The following is a 27639-nucleotide window of genomic DNA, read 5'->3' on the forward strand; positions in this document are numbered from 1 at the left end:
GTGGCATTTGGGACCTACAAGGGGTCAGGATTCTGGCTTCTAAAAATTCTGCCTTCACTCCTTCCGCCTTAAGGCAGCATCCCTACCTTACTGACTAATGGGCTCCGGGAGCTGCCCTCCAGCTGACCCCAGCCCTGACCTCTCCCTGCCACCTCTCTGGAACACTGGGCCCTGGGTTCAGGAGGAGGCAATGGTTTCCCAGGACCTGGGTGGGTCCAGATTGACACCACTGCACTCCCAGTGTTTGCACCAAGGTCGCTGCTGAGTGACTCACCCAGCCCTGGGAGCTGGATCCTGGACTCAGTGGGTCTCTAGCATATCGGTACTGTGTGTCTGGGAAGGGAATGCTGCCAAGTCCAGCTTTCCTCTGAAGATCTTATTGCTTTTTAGGGTGTCAATCCCTGACCCAGGGAAATGATAGTGGAAATGTCCCCCCAAAAGACATAGTTGAAGAAGACCCTTGTCTTATCCACAGGGCTTTAGGACAGAACCTGGCCTCCAGCCCCTAGGTAACTTTGACTTGGGTGGGGAAGAAGAAGGGGGGGGAGGTGCAGTTTTTGCCCCAAGGGATTGCACTCATCCCCTGCCACAGATTAGTGCTGGAGTAAGGGACCCAGGTAAGTTTGCAGTTGGAATTTTAGCAGCTGCCAGCATGGGGTGATATTCTGGCCAGGGAGAGGATCCTTGGGAGAAGAAAGGAGCTGAGATCACTCCCTTCCCTGAGATTCCAAGGCAGCAATACCAAGAGCAGGGGAAGGCCTGGAAGGAGAGTCCAGCAGGGTATTCCTGGATTGTGCTTGCTCCTACCTGGGTCAAGGAATTTCCTTGTGCTAGTCTCAGGCTCTCCTAGGAGACAAAACTCAAGAACCTCCATTAGCAGCAATGAAAGAATCCAAGAGAGGTCTCCACACTTGGCCCTCTGGCTGTCCAGATTGCTTAGGAAATGTCCTCTCAGAAAAGGACATTCAGGTGGGATGGAGCCTCCTGGGGTGTGCAACCCCATCTCCTGCTTAGAACTCCACACAGCATGACTATGTTTCCTCCCTCTTTCCACTTCCCTATTTCTTATGAATCAGGGCCCTTGGCTAACATGCTTCAAGGACTTGTAGAAATCTCTAGATAGTAGGATCCCTAAAGAGCTCATGGAGAGTCTTTAGGAATGCCAAAGAAAGGACCATGAAACTGGGTTGTTTAACGCCACTTTTTCCAGGTTATCTGGAAAACTGATTTGGACTCAGGCCAAATCCTGGAATCTAGCGGGTGTAGGGCAAGATGAGGATATAAGGTTGGAGCTAGCCCCTCATGGCCCAGCATCCCAGGCTTTGCCTCCCAAACTCTGGCTGGGTCTCCTGGAGCTAGTCTGCAAGGCAGAATGAGACAAGGTGAGAGATGTGGGACCCTGGCACAGCTGGGGCAAAGATGGGCCTGTTTCAAATTCCCGCCTTGGAAGATGATCCTGCTAGGTCTCACTTGACAAGGAACAACCCCAGAAACCCCAGGAATGAAATTAATGATTTGTTAATGGCTCAAGAGTCCTCCACCCCAATCTGAGCTCCCAAGGGGGTGACCCACAAGCTATGGCCTCAGTCTGCACTGCAAGCCAACCAAGTTCAGGTTCCCTTTCAGCACCGCAGGCAGAAGCAGCCCAGGAAGCTAGGAACCCCACTGCCCTCCTTCCAGGGGGAACAGGGGCGCATCCCCTCCCCCACCTACTTAAGAGAAACTGATCAGCCCAAAGCATAGTCGCAGTGCTGCGCCTGGATTCCAGCTTGAATGAATTGCGGAAGGAAGGACCCAGGACGTCTAAGGGCTTCCAGGTGACTTTTTAGCGAAGTCAGATTCATTTAGGACTCGCAAGGACATCACTTTTCGAATTTAGTAAACTTCCTCAGTAGCCAGAACCCAACCGTCCTATGGCCCAAAAGCACATCGCAGGTGACAGAAACTTTTGTGTGGCCTCGCATCCCGTTCCAGGGCGTCCAGAGCACCCCGCCACCGCGGCTGCAGCCTCTGCTCACTGTCGGCTCCCGCCGGAGACTAGACCCGCGCAAACTCTGGCTCTCTTTCTCACCCACCGCCTGCAGGGAGGAACCGCCCGCGCCCAAAGAGTCCCTGTGTTGTCTGGAACGGAACACCCTTGGGAAAAGGTCCCCAAACTAGCTCCCGGGCTTCCAGGTCCCGGTTACACCCCACCCCGCAGGTGGGGTCCGGCAGGGATCAATACCCCCCGGCTGCCTGCCGAGGCATCCGACCGCCTTGCTCCCAGTCACCCAGCGAGCCCTCGCCGCCACGTTCTGTGGGCACATTGGGGGGTTGTGACAGCCCCTGCTGGTCTCCCTGCCCCAACCCCAGCTCCTCTGGGAACATCTGCTTACTGGGAAGGAAAGAGCCCCAGCCTGTCTTCCGAGTGAAAATTGAACAGCTTCCAGAATACTAACTAGAACATGGCCTCTATCGCTTTGGGGTGTTTTTGATAAAAAAAAAAAAATGAACCCCACTTCTCCCTACTCCCCAGCCACACAAAAATGACCTCATTTTTTAAACATGGAATTTACTTAGCACTTTCGGAGTTTTTGCTTCCAATGCAATCTTTTCCGTAACTACTTTGTGGACAATTGGGGCTCTGCTCATTTGACCCCCCTTTACGCATGTACAGAGCTTTCAAATAATCCGGAGATTTAGGTATCCCTCTGTAATCATTTAGATGATGGATTGTAATAGCTCAATAGTTCCTCTGGAACCATTACGATCAATCAGGTCAAAATCCAGCTTTGGGGAGAAAGTTTTTAAGCGGGGGAGGTAGGTAACACGACATCCACACACACTTGTACAGATAACACGCTCTGATAACGTACAAACAACTCCAGAGTCTTAAGAGAATAGATCCCAGGTGAACCCAAGAGCCGGTGTTTATTGTGACAGCGACAGACAAGTTACAGTATCAAAACTGAAAGGGAAAGTGAGCTGTGTTTCCAGGCAGTTCCCGTTTCGTAAGTTCTTTATGAGACCCTACGTATTTTGTAACGATTTGTCACCTTAACAAATGTAACAATGCACATAGACACAGATCTACCCTTGGTCTATAAGATCATGTATGAAGCACGGGTATTCATGTGAAATTGCTTGGGTTCTGGGCATACTAATCATCTGCAAAATGAAATGATGACAATGCCTTGTATTGTGAGGAGCATGTGTAAAATGCGTTTGAATGGTGTGGTGAGTTTCGATTTTTTGTGCAAGTATGAGTTGTCAATTATTTTAGACAGTTAACAAATCTATGTTCTAAGACTACTGAACTTTTTCTCTTATCCAACGGTGGAAATAAATGTATTAGAAACGAAGCAGTGTCTAACCAAATTGAGGATGACGAAGAAAAGTTATGTTAACTGAACTGTGTATAGTCCGGGTGAAACACTTCGGAATAGAATTACCTTACCATACCCGCGGCGCTGCGTCTTTAACGGGCTACTTCGGCGGCGGTCGGCGCTGGAGGAATCCGCGTTCGCGGTAATTAAACATTTCCAGACACTGGAGGGTTATTATCTGCATAGCGATTTCCGGCGAAGGGACTCAGAGCTTGTCTGGCTGCGAAGTTTTATGCAGATTCGAGGAAGCAATCCTAAAGAAAACGCGCCACCTGCTGGCGAGCACGTGGCATCTCCCGGTGCCCTTGCCTCCAAAACTCTCAAATCCATTCTCTTTATTGAATCTTACCTACCAGTGGGTTTCTTTCTCTTTTAATTTTCTTTTGTGGGTTACGAAATTCGCCTTTACTCGTTTAAAACTATGCACACTCTTACGCTTCCAAAGAACAAACAAAAGAGGGATTCCCTTTCTCCACAGGGTTTCTGGTTTTCCCTGCTCCAAAAACCAGATTTGTGAGTTTTTGTTTTGTTTTGTTTTTAAGTAATCCGAAATCCTTGGCAACTATCTACCACCATTAGTTTCTGGCCCTGGGAAAAACGATGAGCCAGGATCTGTGAGCCTTTTCTGCAGTCTTCGTCAAAGCTGGGTTACTCTACCTTGCAGGTAGCTCCCAGGTTGCCTGAGAGGTGAGGAGAGGAGATTCCGTTCTTGCACCCCTCCCGCCCCTGTGGGGAGCTGGGCAGTACCGGATCCCGCCGATTCTGTTTCTGGCTTTCTGAAGACCATAGGAATGAAGAGAGGGGGTCTGCTTCGTCAATCGGTTTCCCTTAAACCTGTGACACTTGCTACCCCTGTCCCTCCTCCCAAGCCATTAGATTCCAGCTCCTTTGTTTCTCCCTTTCCGTCTGAATTCCCTCACAGAATATTATAGCTACACCCTCTCTTTTCCTTGGCATCAAAGATGCATCTTTTAATTTTTTTTTTTTTTTTAATTTTTGGGGATAACTGGGTGGCTCAGTCAGTTAAGCGTCTGACTCTTGGTTTCTGCTCAGGTCATGATCTTGCAGTTTTGTGAGTTCAAGCCCTGCACGGAGCTCCACACTGTCCCTGTGGAGCCTGCTTAGGATTCTCTCTCTCCCCCTCTGTCTCTGCTCCTCCCTTGCTCATGCTCTCTCTCTTTCTCTCAAACTAAATAAACTTAAAAAAATTTTGTTGACAAGTAATTGACATACAACATCGTGTAACTTTAAGGTGTACGAGCTGTTGTTTGATACATTCACAGACTGCAATATGATTGCCACCATAGTCCTAACACTTCTATCACTTTACATAATTATCATGGCTTTTTTGTGATGAGAACACTTAAGATCTAGTCTCTTAGCAACGCTGAAGTTTATAATGCAGTACTGTTGACTATAATCCCAATATTGTGCATCAGCTCTCCAGAACTTACACTGGTTGCAAGTCCCCAGGTTCAACCAGGTTCTATCCCCCAGCCCCTGGTAACCACTACTTTCTGTCTTACGAGTTCAACAAAGATGCGTCTTGGATGCTTTCCTTCCTTGCCATCAAAGCTCCAACTTTTCAGATAGGGACAGAAAGAGAGAAGTCTTCAGAATACATCTGTTAATTATGCTGTTTGGTCTGTCCTCTGCCTATAGAAGAAAGTAGGGTGTAGGAGATCCTTGGGAGCTTCAGCTACATTGCTCTCACAGGCGTCTGGCCACCTTCCTTATGTCTGAGAACCTATATAAAGATAACAAGCTAGGGATTGAGGAAAAGACGGACCCCTTGACCCTGCCCCAGACGGTTAGAAAAAGGCTCTGCTCACCTAGGACCCATCACTCTCTTTGCTCCAGTAAGAGGTAGGGTCTCCCAGTTCCTTATCCTGACCTTGCAGTGAGGGGAAGAAAGGAAAGGGACCCAACTTAGACACTCCAAAGAACTGCCAAGGCCACCAGCTCTCCCCCAGGCGGTGTGAAGCTATGGGGTGCCTCACCTTGATTCATGAATGAGGACACTCACTGGGAGATCAGGGGCTTATGCCTCTTTTGGGTTCAAGGCAGGAGGTCTTCCTGAGTGCAGACTATCATGCTGCAGTCGTGCTGGCTTCCCAAAATGGTGGCCTAACTGGGAGAGAAGAGATTCCCTTTGGGAACCTGAAAGGCATCTGGATGCAGCTCTAAAAAGTGGCGATCCTCCTCCACCTGTTATGACAGAAACCCAAGTACCAACTTCAGGGAGGCGGTAGGGTGGGAAACTGGAACTGAGAATGTTCCAGGACATTAGTCCCTTGACCCAATCCATAGTGACAAGCAAACTGTGAGAGGGCCATGCCCTCTGCTAGAAGAACCGCCGTTTCTCTGATTTCTGTCAAATCAGACTTTATAGGAAGAGAACAAGTGGTATTTGTGGATCTGAGCCACATGACAGTGTAGTGCCATATCTACACAGAGGAGGAAACCAAACTCCCTATTTTAGCCAACCACAAGGACCAGGCACCCTTCCTCCACGCTCTTAGCCAGAAGTTGGTGTGGACGATGACAATACCAGCTCCTGCCATAGCTCCCTTTATTCCCAGATGGCTCCAGGCAAATCCCCTTGCGGATCCTGCCTCCAATTCCCTATGTGGGAACCTTTCCTCTGATGATAACAGCATCTGCGAAACACTTTGAGCAAATACAAAATAAAAAAAGGGAAAGATATTAGCATGTGATTTTTCACTTCACTGAATGACTAATGGCAGGGTTCCTTTGGTATATTAGGTGTTAGTTTGCATATCGCATGTCAACAAGAAAGAGGTGGAGAGAAAATTTAAAACTAGAGTGTTATTATCAGTGTATTCCGGATAAATAATTTTCAGGAGTAATGACTTGGTTTGCCAAAAATTAGGTCTGTAGCAAACATTTTAGAAGATTTATCTTAAAAAAAAAAAAGTCATGTATTCTAGTGGGGCCTGTTTCTTTCCTAATTTTCTGAGAAGATATCCAAAGGGGAGTTGCAAAAAGCCCCTATGAATGGAAAAAGCTTGGTTCTCAATGCCTGGGGTCCTGCATAGGCAGCAAGGTGACTGGGAGCCTGGAACACCACAGCAGAAGGCTTGACACTGGGTACCTGAGTCTTAGCCTGAAACAAAGCCCACTCACTGGGGAAAGGAAGGATAAGAGAACATCCCACAGCTCAGTTTCGCGACTGGCCAGTCAGCTAATTCCTGCTGGAGTGGTAACCCACGGTTAACACACTATTGGGTTAAGAAGCTGCTTTACACAATCCTGTGGCACAGTCAGTCCCAGAGTCTTTACACAATGCAGATTTCTGGGTCCATCCTCAGAGTTTCTGGTTTAGGAGACCTGCAGTGGGCCCTGAGTATCTGCATTTTTAAAAGCTCCATAGATTATTTGGATGTAGGTGGTCTTTTGAGCAGATATATACTGAGGGCCATTGGTAAAGTATGACTCTGGCCCACGGTACATGGGTCTTGCTAAGGAGAATTCCAAGAATTGAAAAGTTATCCAGGGTCAAAGAAACGGCTCTTCATTGAAGTATCTTATACGCTTGAGTAGGCATTTCTTTTTGTAAGCCCCCTCTTCTTTATTTGCAAGAGAAGAGAACCGTATTGGGTAATTAACAAAGACATTCTCACTTCCTCAATTTTAAGATTCCACTTCACACATGCTGTAGATGATGAGAGATTTGGGGTAGGTGCTTGGGTCCTGACACTCATATGATGTAGGAAGCTCTGTACTGCCCACATGTGGGATTTGTCCCATGAGAGAGCCAGCCTGGGTCTTGGAAAAAAAGACTCATCTCAGTCCACAGAGAAAAGGTCACTCTGGCAGGAGAGCTCCTTTGGGAATACAGATGCCCCAGACGACCAACAAGCAAAACTACCCTCTACAGTTGGGTACGCAGAGTCTATAGTTTGTTCTGTGAGTGTTACCAGAAGCTGCACAGAGAAGGAAAGTGCTGTGGGCTAAGTAGGGACTCCTTGGTCTGCCCATTCACCCTGCACATTCCAGATTTTGTAATAGGACTGATGGTTATTCTCCACACAGAAGCAGTCTAGACAGCTGAATGGAAACACTACAATAGTTCATTATTCCCTGTGTTACTTGGGGTCAGGACATCAGGTCATAGCCAATAGGGCTTTTTTCTTAATGCTCTTCTTTCATTTTGACAGTACTTTGCAATTTGGGGGGGGGGGCGGTTAAAAACTCACTTCAAGTGTCTCTTAATTTTATTTTTTTTTTATTTTTTATTTTTAAAAAAAATTTTTTTTTTTCAACGTTTATTTATTTTTGGGACAGAGAGAGACAGAGCATGAACGGGGGAGGGGCAGAGAGAGAGGAAGACACAGAAAACACGGAAACAGGCTCCAGGCTCCGAGCCATCAGCCCAGAGCCTGACGCGGGGCTCGAACTCACAGACCGCGAGATCGTGACCTGGCTGAAGTCGGACGCTTAACCGACTGCGCCACCCAGGCGCCCAAGTGTCTCTTAATTTTAAAAACCGTGGGAATCGTTCTACATGAGCATTAGCAATTTTAATCACTGATCATGTGTGTAGGTAAGGTAACATACATATCTCATTGAAAGTGTTTATATTCGGGGGCGTCTGGGTGGCTCAGTCGGTTGAGCATCTGACTTCGGCTCAGGTCATGATCTCACAGTTTGTGGGTTTGAGCCCCGCGTCAGGCTCTGTGCTGACAGCTCAGAGCCTGGAGCTTGAAGCCTGCTTCCGATTCTGTGTCTCCCTCTCTCTCTGCCCCTCCCCCACTCACACTCTGTCTCTCAAAAATGAATAAACATTAAAAAAAAATTTTAAAGAAAAAGAAAGTGTTTATATTAATTTCCTTAAGTTAGGTATCTGTAGGGCCCCTGGTTTGATGGGAAGGACCTTTGATTTCAACCATTAACACCACTGGAGTAACTTCAGTGAAGAAGGAACTCTGTGTGGGGCCTCCAGGAGGAGACAATCATTCCCGTTACTCTTGATTTGCTAACAAAGAAGTGAGGTCCAGAAGCCTTCCAGTGCACGAGGCCAAGGCTCCTTGGTGCAGTCCTGGAGCGGGATGAAGCCTCAGAATGTGCAGCTGGACACAGTTTTCCCAGGGCCCTCTCCTCTCGTGAGCTTGTGGGCCCCACACCCCGCATCACCTCACTGAATCCCTGCAACAAACTGGAGAAGTCGGTACAACAATATTCTCACTTTCTGCCAATTAGTCCCAACGTTTCAGAGCTGCATAAGTCTGGAGCCAGGACTTAAAAGCAGTTATGTCTGATTTCAAAGCCCGAGTTCATAATGAAGCACACTTGGCCCTCAAGGTTGTGGTCTGATGGTGGCATCGGCATCCCTGGTGAACTTGCTAAAAACGCATAAGCCCAAGTCCTGTCTCCAAACTACCAACGTGGAAGGTGCATTTTAGCAAGACCCCAACCCCCAGGCTCTGTGCTTGCTGTCTTTGCCCCAGACACAGGATTTAATCTCTGCTTCTAGAATAGACAGGAAAAGCTCCTGGATGTACCAAATTAAATCAAGGAGCCACAGACTCAAGCTTAGAAAAATGGTAGCACCAAACCACAGGTTTAGACCCACAAACCCTGCTCTGGCCCAAGAGTAGGCAGTGTGGGCCAGCCCGCCAACAAACTGGCTCTGGCCTTTCCTGTGGCCACTGTCCTGTCTCCAGAGGTTAGGGTGCCTGAGCCGAGCTTCCGCTGTTAAGCTGGGCACAGCCTCTCTACAAGAAAGGCAGGCTTCGTGGGGCGCCTGGGTGGCGCAGTCGGTTAAGCGTCCGACTTCAGCCAGGTCACGATCTCGCGGTCCGTGAGTTCGAGCCCCGCGCCAGGCTCTGGGCTGATGGCTCGGAGCCTGGAGCCTGTTTCCGATTCTGTGTCTCCCTCTCTCTCTGCCCCTCCCCCGTTCATGCTCTGTCTCTCTCTGTCCCAAAAATAAATTAAAAACGTTGAAAAAAAAAATCCAAACTAAAGAAAGGCAGGCTTCGGAGCTTGCTAGAGGAGACGGGAGATGAGACATGTAGCGGACTTTGACGGTATTTTGGGAGCAAAGGTACTTGCCTCTACCTCCCACCTCCTAGTTGACAAGAAAATAAAAAGGGGCTCATAGGATCTTCTTTGGTGAAACATGAACTTACACAGTAACACATGCATTACTGGTGATATCTACACATTAATAATGCATAGTTGATGAGTCATTTTGGCACAGATAATGTTTTGAAATTCCAAAGGAATCCACAATTAGGGATGGCATGTTAAAATTACACAAAAGGTCCATCTCTCACAAATCCCAAAGCTCTTAAATATGCACTTTCGTTTCATTATCTCAATCTCTGCCCAACTCAGTATAATCATCGTATCTTCCTCATCAACACTCTGCCAACAAAAAGGACCCGAGTTTCAGCAAGTGTGCTCAGCTTCTCTTTCAACTCCCTCTTGAAACTCAAATGCAGAAGATGTCTAAGTGGAGGTGCAGCGGCCCGGGGCCCACCATGCTGAGTGTCAGCAGGGCAGCACAGGGTCAGCAGGGCGCGTGCTGGCACTATCCTCTCCCTTTCCAGGTGTTTTCTCCTCCAGGAGCCCAGGGCTTTCGGCTGGCCCCGTTTGACTCTCTCCCTTATTCTGAGGTTGGAGGGGTTGCAAGAATCACCACATCAAGGGAGATGTGCCTTTTAAGAGCAGGGTCTGGAAAGAATCATGTTTAACCTACAGGATTGGCAGAGAAATGATGGAATTTGCCTATTCCAAAAAGCACAGAGTATAAACTCTTGGAGAGGCCTTAAACGTATCATCTTTGACACCTCCATTTCACAGATGAGAAACCTGAACCTCCAAATATGATGTATCCAGTAACATGACGGTGACTCGGAGCTGGGTTTCGTGATATCTAGCAAGTACCCTTTACATTTTTCTCCCTACTCCCCATTGTTGTGAGGGAGGCCTGGAAGGGAGGTGTCTTACAAGGGTCTCCCTTTGTTCTCCATCTTCAGAGGACAAAGCCTGTGTTAGGCATTGACATCCCCGGGTGGAGGCCCTCGGTGAACTGGGCAGGCGCGCCGCGGTATACGGATGCACCGATGGATGGCCGAGCCTGGGCTCTGGATGATTGCTGCTCAGTGCAGCAGCTTTATGAAAACATTAAATGTCATTACTTATTTCTTCACGTCCAAAATGTATACTTCAACATTTTTTCTCTGTAGACAAGTGTCACTTTTACTGCAATCTTCAGGCCAGATGTTCCTGGTATAAGTGGTAACAGCTGCCATGCTGGCAGACGTGTGGCTCCAGCTAAGTCACTTTCCAAAGACCCCAAGGCCCTCTCTGCAAAAACACTGGCATGACAGGAGAAACCCATACCTGGCCCTCCCAAGCCGCCCCGGGAAACCACGGGGAAGGCTGGAACAGGGCATTTGGGCGGGCAGGCTGCCAAACCACGACTGCATTTCCCTCTTCCTCAGTGATGAGCTGGAGTCCCTGGATAGAGAGAGCTGCCCGTGCTCCTTCCCTTCGGGCTCCCCTTCAAAGAAGCGTTTATAGTGCCATCACCCATTATCCACGTCCTCATTTGTCTCGGCACCAAGTCATTTCCCTGGCTTTCTGTCACCCTCGCCATAGCCTGCTATGATCTCAAGTTGATGTTCTATTGTTTTTGAATTTTGCTCAAGTTGTAGCCGCCTGGTAGCATTTATCTTCTCTGTTCCCTTGGGCTTTGGTGAATTCCTCAACAAGGTCCCATCTCAGCGTCAGCATTTCCAGAAAATGCAGGCACAATTTGCTTCCATCTTCAGTGAAGACTGGAGACTTGATTCAGCCAAAAAATAACTCTTGCCTTTGCAATTTTTGGCTCTCTGGCTGAATAGCCTATTATTCAAGAATGTCATCCTGTTAAGTAAGGTTGAATTTATAAGACATGCAAACATAAGGACAGACACACAGACACAAACACTCTCTGGACATCACACAATGTATCTATGGGTGGCTGCAGCAGGATGCTCCCTCCAAGAGGTGGCGAGCTCATTCAAAGTTCTGGCTCCTTCAGGCAGGACTGAGGCCAGCACTGGGCAGGAGTAAATCCCTTTGGTGATGCTAGAATCTGGCTAGATAAGAACTCAAAGGACAGAAGTTCTCCTAGGCCCGAACTGTCAAGAGGTCATTGGTGGAAGAGTGGTCCAGCCACTGTCCCTCCATCCAGGATCCTGGGTCTCAGCCCTACAAAGAAGCACCTTCTAACACAGAAAAGACCAAGAAGTGGCAGAAAGGCTGGGCTTCAGGTCCTGGCCTTGCCTCTCACTAGCTACTTGGTCTTGGGCAAGTTACTTAACCACCTGAAACTTTATCTGTAAAACAAGATGAACACCTGTTCTTTGAGGTTATTATGATTAATGAACCAACATCTATAAAGCTCTTGGCACACAGGGAATAACTGATCGATGTCATTTCCTTCTTCTGCAGGGACCAGATCATGGTTTTGTCACTTCTTGAATGGAGTGGTCATTTAGGTGAATTCCCTCTTCAAAATCAGGACTATTTTTCAAGCCTGCTGCTACAAATACAGTCAGAGCCGCAGTGTCAGTTATTACACCAATGTCACTCAGCTTCCAACCCACCTTTCTACACCCTGCTCTGTGGTGCTGGGGCTGGGAGCCTGCAAACTATAATTTTCCCCACCCAGCTGTTAGACTTTGTGAATAGGTGGACTCAGGGGGAGACTGGAAGCAGTCTTCTCACTGTTTCTGTCAGTCTCGCCCTAGGACTGCCCTTCACTCAGCCTCCCCAGGTGGTTCCAGTTTCCAGCTTCTTTCTGCACTCCCAAACTCCAGCCTCATTGTGCCCTAGACAGGTGCCATCACCAGCTGGCAGTGCTTTCCCAGGGACTGGGAGAGCTGAGCCCCTGGTCCATGGATTTCTTCTGAGTTCCTGAGACTTCTAGGAGCAGTAAGGGAGCGCTACCTCCCCAGAGGGCTGAGTCCCAGGTCTGCAAGGTCCCTTCTCCAATCTTCTAGGTTCCGATAAGCCCAACCTCTGCCTTTGTTTCCCCACCCCTATTACTGTTGTGTTACTGCGGTACTCCCACTGGGCTTTCTTAGACTTCTCCACCCATTTAACCCATTCTTTCTTCTAAATTCTCTCTGTTGAAATGCCTAATATGGTTATGGTTTTCCTAACTGGACTCTGACTGATACAGGGACCACATATCCCCCGTTTGCCTAGACTCTCCTGATTTACACTAGTTTTCCTGGCATCTTGTCTTGTTCAGCATTTATCTCATGCAAAATTGTCTTGGTTTCCAATGTAGACTGTAAAGTCACCTTAGATGTAGTTGTCCCCTTTAACAGGCCCCTTTGAGCACTGTGTGTATCAGGCCTCTCCAAATAGATTTCTACCATTTCTCTTTGATCCAGAGCCATATTCATATTTTCTACTTTGAAATAGGACACTGGCATTGATTGTTAAAGAAGGGGGAGCTTCTTGGACACAGCTTAGAATTGGAGCTACAGAAGCATTGCCCATAACTTCTCTTTCTTATAATTCTACAAATTGGCCCCTGGTGGCTGTCTTCATACTCCCTTCTGAGCCTGATCTACTAGGGAAGCAATGGTTCCCTTTTGGAATGCTTTATATACAAAGCCTATTTTTTTTTAAGTTTATTTATTTATTTGGTTGGGGGGGGGAGGGCAGAGAGAGGTAGAGAGAGAATCCCAACCAGGGCTCTGTGCTGTCAGTACAGAGCCCAACCTGGGGCTCGAACCCACAAACCATGAGATCATGACCTGAACTGAAACCAAGAGTCGGCTGTTTAACCAACTGAGCCCCCAGGTGCCCCTAGATCATCCACTTCTGCTCAAGTATCATACCTCCTTTAACCCTTCCCCCAGGCACATCCTTCATTCTCTTACAAACCTCTTCCAGGAAATTCTCTACCTTACTTTTGGCACTTTACCACTTCTTAAGGAGCTTGGTATCTTTTATACTGTGGTCTTAGATTGCCGTAACTCTAAATGCATCTTTGACTTGCAGTTTGGCCAGTTGGTAAGTTTCCTGATAGACTGAATTCCTTACAGCCCTCATCAATCTTTTCTTTCCTGGTCTAGTAACAACGCACTTCTTCTACTTGGTCCCTTTATGTCCATCTCTCTCTCTTCTGTCCTTCCAAACTCACATGTGTGCTAGGATATTTTGCACTCCTGCACTTTTGTTCAAGTCGTTTCCTGTGCTTGGGACTCTCCTCCCCTTTCATCCAACTCATCCCTCCAGACCCCTGCTGAAGCTTCCTCCGATACCCCAGGCTGAGCTGAGTAACGTCCTCTCTACTGCCATCATTCCTGTTACAACCTCTGTCATTGCACTTAGCACATTATACTGAAATCACCTCCTACATGCCTGTCTCTTCTGATGGGCTTCTCCACAAGCTCCAAGGATAAATGATGTGTCTTGCGCACCTCTGTGCTCACAGGACGTAACACAATGCCTGTCACATAGGAAGCACTTGATAAATGTGTGTTGACCTAAACTTAATACATTTTTGCTGAATGATTGAATGACATTGAGGCGGCAAATCCATGAGCTGCCATTTTTCTCCCCTGGACACATATTTATCTCCTTCTTCCCCTGCCAAAACCCCAACGATTGCTTCACTATGCCGGATAATCTTTCTGTCAGGTCTCTGACACACAAAACACATGTAATCGTTCCATTATGAGGGCTGGCACTAAGTTTAAGCTGAGTGTACAGATTTATTAGATCTTGTACCAGGAAACTAGTGAGGCAGAGAGTTTAGGGGGATTTCCAAAGGGGATGTAAACTGTTCATGAGCCCTTGTACTTCGAGGCAATTCTATGTTCCTGTGGGGGCCTCAACTGTCCTTGCAGATTGTGTTTCTCCATCTTCCTTTGCAAAATGCAGGCAGGCTACTGCTGTACACTGATGTGTAGAAGAAAGGAAGGGCCAAGGGCAACGAGCAACCTGCACACTCAATACTTGCCATAGCCACACATAGTAACTGGAATGTCCCCATTACTGGCTCATTGTTCCTGTGCAAAGACAAGTTGCACACAGTTTAGCCATCTGGTCACTCCAAGTGCATTTTGCACACTGGCTAGTTTGCTATGCTGATATGATTGTGAGTTCCTACTCTTGGAAAGGAAAGGTACTGGGTGCAGATGGCAGGAATGGCTGGCAGGGGTTCTAACGGTCCCCAAGTGTTTGCTGTCCCTGTTGCCCTGGGAATCCAAACTTTAAGCCTCCACTTAAATCCCATCTCCTCTAAAAAGCTTCATCTACCATTTTGGCTTCTAGGACTCTCTCTTAAAGCTCTGAAGACAAGTGGTTCCCAGTGTGGTATTCCATTGCATTATCTTAAAAAGACAGTGTAGTGCAAAGAGCCCTGGACTGGGATGTATAAAGCTCACGTACTGATTCTAGGTCCCTTCGCAATGTTGGCTAGATCCTTTCACAGCTCTGAGTTCTCCACCCCTCCCTCCTCCTCCTTCTTCTCTCCTCCTTTCCTCCTCCCCTGATCCTTTCTTCCTCCTGCTCCTCCTACTTTTCCTTCATCTTTGTCCTCCCTTGTTTTCTTTGCCTCATCCTTCTCCTTCTCCCCTTCCTTCTCTTCCTCCTCCTCCTTCTTCTTTTCTTCTGTGATACAGAACAAAATACCCCTGCCATGCTACATTGCCAAATTTACAGGAAGGATCTTTATGACACATACATGAAAATAGTGTGCAGAATACAGAGTGCACGAGAGCAAAACATGGCGTCAGAAGGGAAGGGTGGTAGATATTTTTATTTCATGGACCCCGGCTGCCTACAGGAAGGGGGTGACAGCAGGAGGCAGGGGCTGGTTGCAAAGGGTCAAACAAATTTGGGAAGAATGAATTCCAGAGATGGAGGTCAACTTTGAGTTGAATGAGTAGTCACTGCCATAGTATTCCCCAAGGGGGCCTGAAAACAAAAGATGGGTCATTGGTATGGTGGACAACAAGGGAAACCGTTGATTCTTTTATTCATTCAGTGTATAGCTCACAAATTTCACTGAGTACCAGACACTGGAAGGCACCAGAGACATGGTGGTGAGGAAGGCATAATCCTTGTCCTTACTAAAGTTTCTAGTCGACTGGGGGAGACAGACAGGCGTGGCAAAGCAGCATGGCAGGTATTACAAAAGAGGTGCTATTGCACAAGGTGTTATTGGAGGACACAGGGTGGGCACCTAGCTTGGTCTTGGGCATTCAAGGAGGGTCTTCCTGGACAAGGTGACATCTGACTCAGGAAAGCAGACTGCAAATAAGGAATAACTACTAAGAAGCCCGAGAGCAGGGTCTGAGGCCACCATTCGCTGGACTGTCCAGAGAGAGATTTGCCGTGAAGCTGGCGAATATGAAGCATCAGGCCCCTCGTTTGTCCAGGGCTTTTCCACAGTCTTGGCAGGAGTCGAGCAATGTACAATCTCATCACATGTTTTTGTATATTTTTGAAAAGCAAGATATTTAAGTGAGATTAGTTAAGATTGCTGTTTCTTTCCATTTTTACTTTCTATCAGCCACTTCCCCTCACGGACGGGTGGCTTCCTATGCCCACTTTGCCGAATGACCAGCTACTGTACCATGAAGGTGAAGACGAGAGGTGCTAACAGGATATGCGTGAGTCCAAAGGGGCCCCCACCCGAAAGATGGAGATAGTGCAAACAAACAAACCAAACCACATAATTGGAGCTAGAAGCTAGTCTGTGGGAACTTTTTTTTCAACTTTTAACTCTTATATGAGACACACTGACGGAGGTTTTCTTAAACCTTAAAAATTTACAGTATTACCAATAGCAAGCTATAAAACTAAAATAAAGTTGCCTAAACTGTAAATGGTATAAAGTAAATTTTGGTCCATCATGTTAGAAGAAAGACTATGTTATCTTTTTATTCTCTATCAAAATTTTTCTTATATGAAAAAGTCATCAAAGAGTACGTAGCCAAAAATGTTGGGATAATCCACTATGCAGATGTATCAGGCAATTATTAAAAATTGTTATTTTTCTGGATTTTGTGATCCATGTTGTATTTGTCAGATTTTTTTTTTATAATTTTTTAAAGGTTTCTTTATTTTTGAGAGGGAAACAGCATAAGCGGGGGAGGGGAGGAGAGAGAGGAAGACATAGACTCTGAAGCAGGCTCCAGGCTCAGAGCCTGATGCAAGGCTTGAACTCAAATGGTGAGATCGTGACCTGAACCGAAGTCGGATGCTTAACCAACTGAGCCACCCAGGCGCCCTGGTATTTGTCAGTTTTTTAAAAACATGTAATTTTTGTTTCTTTTTTCTTATTCCAAATAAATATCACTTTCATATCTAATTTTGTTTTTGTAATTTTGAATTCTTTTTCTTTTTCTTTTTTTTAAGAGGGCTTCCCAAATCAGACAAGCTTCAGGCTTTTCCAAACCTAGATTTATCCCGGTTGACAAAGTGAGTTCTTTGAACTGGTGGGACTCATCTCTTCTGTAACTGACAGTTTCTCCATAAATCCTAGTACTTCTGGCTTGCTGTGCAAACTCAGTGCCTGCAGTAGGTAATGTGTCTCTCCTGGATGCTGTGTCCCACTGTCTGAGAGCCACTGGCTCCCTAACCCCAGAAGTGAGCTTTTAAGGGCCTGAGGAACCCAAGGTCCTTGGAAGGATGCTGTCAGCTGGGAGGATTTGTCAGTGAAGACGAGAGTCTGCTAGGGTGTTGGGAGGCCAAGAGCACTTGGTGGTGTGTGCACCCCCACAACACTGCCCTTCAATAAGGTTTTGGGAAAGCGAGGTAGGGAATGTAAGGGGAGGCCTGCAGTAGAATGGGACATACGCGGCCTCAAAGGGGTGGGAGAAACAGGAGTGGTGCTTTTCAACGTCAGGCAGAGGCCTTCATTGCAGAGCCTCCAGTCTCTTTCACGTGGTGGAGAAAACGAGGGAGGTCGGAACAGCACTTGGTGAGGCTGCAGATGGCAGCTGACCCAAGCCCCCAGGAATGGTCACATTCTTTACACAATGACAATTGGAGACAGCAAGGGCTTAGGGAAGAATGAGGGAACTATCAGACAGAGCTGGGAAGGCTGGAAAAGCTGGAAAAACTGGAAAGGCTCGGTCCACACTGGAATTGGTTGCCTAATTGCAATGAGATACTCTTCCGTCCCTCTAATTTTCTTTCTCTTTGGGCAGCTGCCTAAAATGTGCTTTGTATATTGATAAACTAAAGGATAAGACCCCTGCGTTAGGGTTCTGCAGAGGCAAAGAACCAATAGAAGATACTCACACATATACATAAATACATGTATGTATTATGCATATGTAGGTTTGTGTATATGTAGTTTCAGGATAAGGAATTGGCTCGTATAATTATGGAGGCTGAGAAGTCCCAAGATCTGCAGTTGGTGAGCTGGAGACCCAGGAGCTGATGTTTAGTTTCAGTCTGAGGCCAAAGGCCAGAGAACCAGGGCGACACACAGATGGTCTACATTCCGACCTGAAAGCTGGCAAGCTGCGACTCAAGAAGAGCCAGTGTTTCAGCTCAAGTCCAAAGGCTGGAGAAGCCCACCCAGTGTCCCAGCTCAGTCAGGCAGGAGGCGGGGGGGGGGTGGGGGGGTGGGGGGTGGGGGGGGGGGTTCCTTTTACTCAACCTTTCTGTTCTGTTCAGCTCTTCAACTGACCGGCTGGGCACCCTGTGGCCAGTCAAGTTGACACATAAAATTAACCATCATAACTTCCTGCTTAATTTGTCTTATTTCCTGGAAAATGTTAATAGTTGGAAGAAAATGAGGGAAGTTGCAAAGCTGGCCTTTTAGGGCCTGGAGAAATAAACGTTATCCCCCCTCACCCTTTTGCAGGGGCACGGTTTACTTCTGGGGATGTTATGTAGCCCAAACATACTTTTAACTGTTTCTTGATTTCTTCTTATTTTCCTAATTGGACTTAAAGTTCTCTGAGGGCAGAGGACTTTCCCCTTCCCCCCAGACACACAACAGGCACCCAAAGCTGACCTTACTAACAGCTGTTTAATTTACAAAGTGCCAAGGTGTCAGGTGGCATTGTTCCCTGAAACATTTTTTGTGCTTTTTAAGGAGGAATAGTCTCCTTCTTCTAGAACAGTCTAGAATTATATTCTATAGAGGATGTATAAAATATGTAAAGACCCTAAAACAGCTAATTTCTACAGTAAGGAATAAAATTAATCAAATCTACAACTTCATTGCAAAAATAATCATTCTTTGTTTAAGTGTGGTCTTGTGTCTCATTATAGGGAATACAAAGCACTGTTATCTAGGCCTGGATCCCTACACTGTGAGGAGAAATTCAAACAAGCTCATAAGAAATCCAAGCATATGGGGCACCTGGATGGCTTAATCAATTAAGCATCCAACTTCGGCTCAGGTCATGATCTGGCAGTTCGTGAGTTTGAGCCCCGCATTGGGCTTGCTGCTGTCAGCTCAGAGCCCACTTCAGACCCTCTGTCCCTCTCTCTGCCCCTCTCCTACTTACTCTCTCTGTCTCATAAATAAATAAACATTAAAAAAAGTTTTTAAATGTACTCTATCAATATTATCAGTATTACTAAATCATATCTTATTATTATCAGTAAAAAGTTGAAGAGCTATGTTTAAATTAAAAAAAAAATTTTAACGTTCATTTAATATTGAGAGACAGAGAGAGACAGAGCATGAGTGAGGGAGGGGCAGAGAGGGGGAGACACAGAATTGGACGCAGGCTCCAGGCTCTGAGCTGTCAGCACAGAGCCCTACGCAGGGCTCGAACTCACAGACCGCGAGATCATGACCTGAGCCTAAGTCAGACGCTTAACTGATCGAGCCACCCAGGTGCCCCAAGTTATGTTTAAATTTAGAACGGAGTCTACACACACACAAAAGAAATCCAAATACATAATATGTGGGATAAGTATTAACTATTTTAACAAAGGAATAAGAGTTTAACTTAAGTAGGTTACTACACTTGGTTATAAAAATCTAAACAAACCCTATGTTAATAATTTTATGTTTTTCCTGTCAAAAAAGCTTTAGTTATATAGATACATGAAATATATGCCATTTGTTGAAATATCATATATCTTAAAAATTTTTAAATCTTGTTGTTGATGCATTTATATATTAAAATCCCCATTCATAACAAGGAAATTGAGATCAGACTTCTATTCCATTTCTTCTAGATTTTATAAATCCAAAAAAATAAAATATTGAAGCCACGCTAGAGGTGACTCTGCTCAATGTTTAGCAGAAGAAAAGTTATTTGGGAAAATTAAGTTGAGGGCCACAGAATGAAAAAAGTTACCAATTCAAATCCTTATGTTTGTGTTTAAAAAAGAAGATCAAATATTTTGGATTCTATGTGATGCAGAAGTCTCAGAATGGCTAAGTGCCTCCAAGATCATATGTAGGCACTAAAATTTTATTTTATTTTATTTTATTTTATTTTATTTTATTTTATTTTATTTTATTTATTTATTTATTTATACAATTTATTGTCAAATTGGCTAACATACAGTGTATACACTGTGCTCTGCGTTTCGGGGGTAAGTTCCTGTGATTCACTGCTTATAAGCACTAAAGGAAATTATGTGGAAATTCTTCTTGGCTACCAAGGAATGATCTCTGTCCAGCACAGGTAGACACTTAGAACTTGGGATCCTGCGGCATAAACATCATGTTCTGACCCCCTTCTGTGAGCTCCCTCATGTCTATATTGTGCCATGGGACCAACAGAAGTAGATGCATGGAAAAGAATGGGATTCTGGTCCCAAATGGCCCAGGTCAGGAAGTACCCTTCTCTTCTGACTTGGGCTATTCCTCGACATCAGCCCTGATCTGCTCTCCTGCATTCCTGGCCTCACTCTCTGTTGGCTGCACTCTGTCCGCTCAGAGCCGGCCTTGGTGAGTCCTACCTGAGGGTAGCCTGCATATGCCCTCTTCTTGCTGGTCTGCTCTCACGGGCTCTAACGAACTCAGCAGCAGCTCCTCCTCTTAGCCTCCTAGCCCTTCCTATGGGTGCTGTGCCTGCCTCTAAGATGGGAAGCTGGAGGACCGTTTGTCAAGAAAAAGCTGAATTATAGGCCTTCCTTGTTTCCCTGTTTTTCCCACCTAATGGCATGGATACTGGCCCCACAGCAGCCAGAGACTGCCCAAGTCAGAGCACTTGGGCACTTCCTGGCCACTCCCTGATGTGGCCGAGCTGGTGGCACAGGAAAACAAAAAGGAGTAAGGGAAATAGCCACTCTACAAGGCTCCCTGTGGATGGCTGCCCTGCGGCTCGCTCACCTCCAAAGGGTTTTGCTTAATGGAAAAGCTCAGAACATCAGGTTTTGACAGGACCCTTGAGATTTTATTAACACCCTAATTTTATGGTTTGAATACTAAAACTAAGAGAGAGATACTCTCCAGAGTTAGGATGTTAGCGACTGGCTGAGCAGGCCCTGCAAGCCTGGTCTGGGTGACTCCCGGCCCAGTGCTCTCTCTACTCTATCAGGCCACACCCTCAAAGAATTATTGCCTGAAGAACATCATCAAACCAACTTTGAACACTCACAATGAGCAAGGTACTGGCTAAAATGTCCCTTTGTCCAAGGACTTGAGAACTGTTTTGCGGTCTCCCCACTCAGCGATTCACTCTGATGCACGCTCTGTTTTCCAACAGACGGAGAAATAGGTGACTGATGTCCCACGCTGGGGAAGCACCTGGGGGTATCGCTTATGCAACACCGAAGTCGACAGAAGCCTCCAGCCTACTTTGCATCTCCTCCCCTTTCAAATAACTTATGTGTATTTCTAATGCGTGAAATGGTTAACTCGGTAGAGGAGAGTCAGAGACGGTACCTAATCCCAGCTTGATGCAATTACTTTAACATGAATTTAAAATAAAATTAAACTTAACAGTTTAAACTGATGTTTGAGGGTTTTAAAAAGATTTAGTTTCCTTTGGAACCACTGTGTTATTTGATCCAGTACAATCTTTTTGAGCTCCATGCATAACATCTTTACCCAAGTACCATTACTACTAGATTATGCCCATAGGTTGAGTTACAAATGTCTAAAAATCTTAAAATTATTAAGCTCAGATTAGAGCGTTCAAAGACTATGGTGTTATTTTAGTCTCCTGCCATATCCTCCATTTACTATAAACTTGTTATATTGGCATTCAAATAAAATGTCATAAAGCAAGTATGTAAGGAGGTGTTTGGGGTTTGTTTCAGGCTTCTGCGAGCCAAGTTTGCATGGCAACCAGGATGTATAACAGAAACACTCAAATAGTCTTCGTAAAAAAAAATGCTGAGCAGAGCTCAGGCGTGGGACAACTTCTAAGTTGGGGCACACCATCAAAGCTGGTCAGAGCAATGGCGGGGTCTAGATAGGGACAGCATGTCACCCGATATTGTCTCAACAGTACACCGAGGCCCCTCTGAGCAGTTGCCAAGGGCTAAGGTATCAGAGGCCAAGCCCCTAGAGATACAGCTTCATGGAATTTGCAGATGTTACAAGTTGGAAGGGCCCTTCAACGCCATTTAACCAAACCCCTTGTTTTATAGGTGAGGAGATGGAGACCCAGAGCTATGATTTGTCTGCAGTCTCAGAGGTCTTCTGTATATCCATCGCAGAAGCAACATGAGTATGCTCACACCCATGTTCTCTCATTTAGTGAATTCTTTTTTGTTTTCCCAACTGAACATAAATTGCAACTGTTCTGAATTAGGATAAAAAAAAAAAGGAAGGGAAAAGGCAACAGGCTTCCATTTGGAAGCCTAAACAGTACTCATTAGGGAGTCTTTCTGGGCTTCCCAGATCAATCTGCCTGATAGATCTTTCCCTAGAAGACTCAACTCATGAAATCGGATGGACGGTACTTTGTTTCCACGACAGAGAAGGCATTTGTCAAGTTGAGTTAACCCACCTGCTACCATGAGGAAGGGAGAATCCCTCCTTCCTGAAACCCACATGCAGGGGGCAAGAGGGGTAACCTGGAATGAGGCTGCCCACAGCAGGGTGAGGTGGGGTCCATGAACTGGGAACTTAGAAAAAGCTTCAATCTATCAGTAACCACCAAAGAGGACGAAGCTTATGCGGACAGCATGAGAATTGACTATCGATTTCTAAATCTTCTGATAGCCCTATGGTTTCTTCACCCAGCATGCCTAAGAGACGGACCAACTGAGGCCAATGGCAAATACCACACTAACCTGTAAGCACCTCTGAGGCCACAAACTGGAACGGGAAGAGAAGCAAGAACATGGATGTTTGGCACTGCTGGGAAAGGATACTTCATTGTACAAGAATCTATTGCATAAAATATTAAAAAGAAACCCACATTTACACCTTCTCAAATTAAAAATCACTAAAAGTTTCCCCTATCCTTGTTTTTTTTTTAATTCAAAACTAATATTCTGCAATGCCATACCCTCCCCCAATTTCCCTAAAAGGCAAACTAGCAGAAATTCCTCTAGTTTCAAAGATTTATGTATTTACACATATGTACAAAAATGGGCTCCTAGTATATATCTTTCTCTGGATTTATTTTAGCCCCTTTTGTCCCTATAATTCCAAGAAAATCTCTATTTCTTGAGGCGCCTGGGTGGCTCAGTCAGTTGAGCGTCCGACTTCAGCTCAGGTCATGATCTGGTGGTTTGTGAGTTCGACCCGTGTGTCAGGCTCTGTGCTGACAGCCCGGAGCCTGGAGCCTGCTTTGGGTTCTGTGTCTTCCTCTCTTTGCCCCTCCTCTACTGGCACGTGCTCTCTCTCTCTCTCTCTCTCTCTCAAAATAAATAAACATTAAAAAAAAAGAAAAGAAAAATCTCTATTTCACTAGCTTTATGTTTTCATATGAAACAATGTTCATGACAGTAATCTGGGGGCCCTCTGCACAGTCCTGAACTCAACCCTTCCCACCGTCAAGAGGTGAGTTATCTGATTAGTGAGTTTGAAAGATAAAATATTGTTGATATCTCTCTATTTGGGGGTCAGTTTCTGCAGGGTGCAAGCGATCAGCTCACCTTCCACCATGTGGCAGAGGGTGGCCCTTTGGCAAAGAAGGCCCACGATTATGAACTATGCCAGCAAACTACACAAGACTGTGTAGTTTAGATAAAAGTGCTAGGGAGATCAATCAGACCAGTGAACAAAACCACATTCCTCCAATCAGTTATATTAGTGATATATAAGAGATACATTAGATAAAGAGCTTGGGGATTTTTTCAGCCCTACAAACACTAATACTGAGGAAGGTGGAAAGAGGTTGTGCAAAAAAAACCCCATGAGCATGGTTAAACCAGATCCTCAGGGAATTAGAACAACAGCCATAGAAAGGAGAGACTGGTGGCCACTGAAATAATAAGACATAAGTTTCCAGAGTCCACATGATTTTGTTTGGTGCAGCTAAAAGCCCGAATTTAAAAAAAATAATAATAAATAAAACAGGTTCTGGGGCTTGCATTCTGGTAATCCTTACTTGAAGTGAAGTGGGATAGGAAGGCAAGGACACCTAAATATCTATCTAGAGTAGGTTTTCCAGAGAAAATACAGGACACCTAATTAAATGGGAGTTTCAGAGAAACAAGAAATAATTTTTAGTGTAGTCCAAATATTATATGGGATGTACTAAAAATTATTTCTTGTTTCTCTGAAACTCCCATTTAACTAGGTTCTTAATTTTTTGATGTCTTTATTGAGTAATAATTCATATACAAGAATTCACCCAGTTAAAGTATACTATTTAATAGTTTCTAATATATTTGCAGAGCTGTGCAACGATCACCACAACTTCTGTTTAGAACATTTTCATCGCTGGAAGGTAAGCGAGGACCCATTCACATGCTCACCCCCAGCCTTAGGCAAACAGGAATCTACATTCTGTAATCACGCGTCCACCTGGACATTTCCTGTAATCGAGTCACACGATCTGTGGTGCAGCCTGTATTTTTATTTTGTAAATCTGACAGCCCTAGCCTAAGCCAATTGTCTAGAGCAATGAAGAGTAATGGCAACCGGAGAAAATACAAAGGGAAGAGAAATAGGCTGCAGCAGGTAGGGAAGGCAGCACGTTGAGAACCAGGAGGACCTGGTCCTCCTCACATGATGGACCCTTATCGCAGGCGCCCAAATCTGAGTGCAGCCAGTCTCTGAGCCCGTTTAAGGAGGAAGTTTTTTTCCTAAAGGAAACCCACAGCAGCTGTAGGGAAGCCAGCCGCAGAATGAGACTGGCTGCTAGGCAGTCTGGAACAACACCCGTGCACATTGCTGAACCGCTTGAAAGTGGGGTCTCCTTATCTCCACGTGCAGGTGCTAGGGGACATCCCCCACCCCCACCGCCCCCGCGGGCCCTGCACCACAGGCGCTGTCACCAGGACCCCTGCCACCTCTGCCTCTGGAAGCCCCAGGCACCACCCTCCGCTATCTTGCCAGAACAGGAAAAGAGAGTCCAGGTGGAGTGTCCTCTTCCCCAGCATGCAAAAAGTGTGGCAAAAGCACAGATTTCACTCCGAGGTCCTTCTTCAATTCTTGCTGCCTGGGGTGGTGCCTATAAATGGCAGGCACTGGAGTCATATTACGGTGCCTTGGCTGCTTAAAGATTAAAACAATTAATTCCTGGGGAACCTGGGTGGCTCAGTTGGTTAAGCCTCTGACTTTGGCTCAGGTCATGATCTCATGGTTCCTGAGTTTGAGCTGTGCTGACAGCTCAGAGCCTGGAGCCTGCTCCGATTCTGTCTCCTTCTCTCTGTGCCCCCACATGCCCCTGTTCATGCTCCCATTCTCTCTCTTTCTCTCTCAAAAATAAATAAATAAATAAATAATAAGCAAGCAAACAAACAAACACAATTAAGTCCTAGTTCCCACAGGGAGACAGGACCCATAATGTGTTAAAACTACAGGACAGGCTTTCAAAAGATTCAGGGCCACCCTAAGTACAACATATTTGCCATTTCTTTTCCCTGGCTTCTTTGGGACAATGTAGAAATGGCTGCTGGCATCAGAAAGGAGAAGCTGGGTAATGGAATGACACCACGTAACTTCCTGACTGAAGCAGAGGATCCAGGGTCTTTTGACCAAACAGAGAAAGTACCTGCAACCCAAGAATACTGGGTGGGACATTTATGATGCCTGCAGCTCAGAGACACTCTTATCTTTGGAATCTCCCCTCCAGGATAATAAATGTGCTAAAATTCACCCGCATCCCCCATTAAACACAAATTTTGCCCATACATTCTTTTGGGAAATTCTTTCACCTTTTTGCTTTTAGAACTATTTTTGTTTCAAGTACTTTATTCCATTTAAAAATTGTAATGGCTGATTCATAATTATCATGCAAGCTCAAGAATCCTTACAAAATGAGAAAGTTGAGCGTGCAGTTCCCTTCAAATATAGTGAACTTGCTTTTCTTTTCTTTTCTTTTCTTTTCTTTTCTTTTTTCTTTTTACTAATATCAAACTTAACAATGAAAACATTTGGCATAATGTGACATTTTAATGACATCCATTAACAAATCCTTGTTTCTGATCTTTCAGTTTTCTGTTTGTCTTTTGGATAGAAGTAATAATTCCCTGTTTCCACCCTTTACAAGGAGCACTGACTGAGAAGCTTAATGGATAAAACAATGCCGTGAGGCTGTTTCTATACAAAATTATCTGTGGGATTTGGTGGGAAACATGGCTTCACAAAACCCAAGGTGACAGGATAGAATCCAACTGCAAACCAAGGCCACACATAATGCTGGCTGAGGGTTTTCTCAAACTGCTGACCCCTCTTCTCCCTCCTCTGGTCTTTAGGTTACAGAAAAACCCATCTGAACTTCACCTTTCGAGGGAAAGACAATTCTCAGACAGGACTTGAAAAGAATTTACCCACATTAGGGGCACCTGGGTGGCTCAGTCAGCTGAGTGTCCAACTTCACTCAGGTCATGATCTCGCTGTTGATGAATTCGAGCCCTGTATTGGGCTCTGTGCTGACAGCTTAGAGCCTGGACTCTGCTTGGGATTCTGTGTCTCCCTCTCTCTCTGCCCCTCCCCCACTCATGCTCTGTCTCTGTCTCAAAACTAAATAAACACTAAAAAAAAAAAAAAAAAAAGAATTTACCCACATTGTATCAATACAAAGAAAAGAACGCTAGACAGAGCTGCTCCCCTTAGGCATGAAAAAGGCCAGGGAGAGCTTGAAAATATGTTACAAAAAGAGAAGATGATGAGGTTGATGATAATATGAGAGACAAAGGGGCACCACCTGCCAAAGAAAGAGGAAGGATCTAATCCAGATGACTTCAGAGATGAGATAGATGTTCAAACAAAAATAAAATGAAAAGGGAGTTTTTAGAGTCAAGAAAACAAACCAACGACCAAACACCACTTAACACTAATTAATTATATTTTCTATATCAAAGATATATAGACACATATGTAGATAAAAATATAGAGATATATATCTGTGATATGTATTTCCTGTGATATAGGATTTATTTTGATTTCTGTGACATAGAAAATACAATTAATTAGATTTAATTAGGTTGTAACAGGGGCACCTGGGTGGCTCAGTTGCATGATCTCATGGTTTGTGAGTTCAAGGCCCACATCAGGCTCTGTGCTGACAGCATGGAGCCTGCCCATGATCCTCTCTCCCTCTCTCTCTCTCTGCCCCCCACATGCCACCATCAAAATAAATAAATAAACTTTAAAAAAAAAGAAATATGTCATGACAGAGGTGACTACTTCAAAGTGAATTTCTGATATGTAGGAAGAATTCAAAATAATCCCAGAGAATATGGAGGGAGAGAATATTACAACTTAAAGCAATCAGAAAAGGGGAGATGCAACCTAAACTAAGGGTGACTGGAGTCTCTGAAATGGAGAATACTGTAAGTAAAACAATATACACTGGGGCACCTGGATGGCTCAGTCAGTTAAGCATCTGACTTGGGCTCAGGTCATGATCTCATGGCCCATGGGTTTGATCCCCACATCGGGCTCTGTGCTGACAGCTCAGAGCCTGGAGTCTATCAGATTCTGTGTCTCCTCCTCTTTCTACCCTTCCCCTGCTCACGGTCTCTTTCTGTCTCTCAATAGTAAATAAACATTAAAAAAAATTTTTTTAAATAAACGTTAAAAAACATTTAAAAAAATTAAAAAAAACACAAAACAAAACAAAAAAACCCAATATATACTGAAGTCCTAATAAAGAAAACATTCAAGGGATTAAGGAACTACTGAGTCTATTGATTGACAGTCACACTATTTGCAAAGAAAAACAGAACTGAATTT

The 27639-nt window shown here is 45.3% G+C and overlaps 1 long non-coding RNA gene across 1 annotated transcript in view; it reads right to left on the reverse strand.

Moving 5' to 3' along the window:
* Positions 1 to 15143: 15143 nt before the first annotated feature.
* The window catches only part of LOC131484415 (uncharacterized), a 58900-nt gene continuing 46404 nt past the window's right edge, over positions 15144 to 27639 (reverse strand). The window contains exon 3 of the long non-coding RNA XR_009248235.1: positions 15144 to 15320. This is a non-coding gene — a long non-coding RNA (uncharacterized LOC131484415). The remainder of the gene's footprint in view (positions 15321 to 27639) is intronic.

The sequence above is a fragment of the Neofelis nebulosa genome, chromosome 9 (assembly GCF_028018385.1).
Source record: "Neofelis nebulosa isolate mNeoNeb1 chromosome 9, mNeoNeb1.pri, whole genome shotgun sequence".
Classification (NCBI taxonomy): Eukaryota; Metazoa; Chordata; class Mammalia; order Carnivora; family Felidae; genus Neofelis; species Neofelis nebulosa.